The sequence below is a fragment of the Otolemur garnettii genome, unplaced genomic scaffold (genome assembly GCF_000181295.1).
Source record: "Otolemur garnettii isolate 467f Iridium unplaced genomic scaffold, OtoGar3 scaffold00015, whole genome shotgun sequence".
In the NCBI taxonomy this organism is placed as follows: domain Eukaryota; kingdom Metazoa; phylum Chordata; class Mammalia; order Primates; family Galagidae; genus Otolemur; species Otolemur garnettii.
The window spans coordinates 14387520-14388812 of record NW_003852410.1 but is presented as its reverse complement, the minus strand read 5'-3'; the positions used below and the strand labels follow the sequence as shown (position 1 = coordinate 14388812).

The following is a 1293-nucleotide window of genomic DNA, read 5'->3' as shown; positions in this document are numbered from 1 at the left end:
ATTCAATTGGCTATGCGGAATTTATAAGAAAGAGTATTGCATATTCACCATTTTAAAATTGTTTTTGTGCATCAGTAAAATTTACAATAAACATACAGTGTAACCTCTGTAAGTTGACCAATCAAGAGACTGGTCAGCATACAGAGGTGGTCAATGTAAGGAGGTAGGCCTCCTCTACTGATAGGCACAGGAGGTGCCTGTCCAGTCTATGAAAATCAGGTCAACTTAAGGAGGTGGTCAATGGAGAGAGGCGGTCAATAAAGTATATAAGCCACTGTGCCCTGCCAAACCCCATCACTTTCAACTATCTCAGGGAACATAATATTCCTTCTTACATGTATCAAAATTCATACTTAGCAATGAGTTCTGGGTTGCAAAAGAGGATTTTTTTTGCACCTGTCTCTAAGCATAGTAAGAGATAAACAATAATAACTAATGGTTCGGCACCTGTAGCACAGTGGTTATGGTGCCAGCCACATACACCCAGGGTGGCAGGTTCGAACCTTGTGCAGGCTATCTAAACAACTGCAAACAAAAAATAGCCAGGCATTGTGGTGGATACCTGTAGTCCCAGCTACTTGGGAGGCTGAGGCAAGAGAATCGCTTAAGCCCAAGAGTTTGAGGTTGCTATGAACTGTGACGCCACAGCACTCTCCTGACAGCGACACAATGAGGCTCTGTCTCTTAAAAAAAAAACACAATAATAACTAATAATAAAATAGAACAATGATAACAATATGCTATAACAAAAGCTATATGCATGTGGCCTTTTTCCTGCTCACACAGCTTACCATACCATACTCACCTTATTTTCACACTGTGGTTAAATGAAAGTAACTGAGATCACAGAAAGTGAAACCTCAGATAAGAGAAGACTTACTGGTTCACATTCCCTATTGGTTTTCATTAAACTATAACCATCCCTATAATAGGTATTCATTCATCCAGAAAATATTTATTGAGCAGTTACTACATTCCAGGCATTGTTCTAAGCACTTGAAATATACAAGGAAGAAAACACACAAGGATTCTGGTGTTTCTGTGCTATTAGAGGAAGATAAACAACGAGTGGTAGAGATAATTTATAAGTTTATTATGTAGTCTGTTAGAAAATAGGTGCTACAGGGGAGAAAAGAAGAAACAGACGAGGGTAACTGAAAAGAGGTGTCAGGTGCAGGGGCTCACATCTGTAATCCCAGAACTTTGGGAGGCTGGGGTGGGAGAATCACTTGAGGCCAGAATTTCGAGACCTGCCTGGGCAACATAGCCCTTTTTTTTTTTTTTTTTTTTTTT

General features: G+C 39.8%; 1 pseudogene; it reads right to left on the bottom strand.

Annotated features, from left to right (window-relative positions):
• Positions 1-320: 320 nt before the first annotated feature.
• Positions 321-440, bottom strand: LOC111723750 (annotated as a pseudogene).
• Positions 441-1293: the final 853 nt, after the last annotated feature.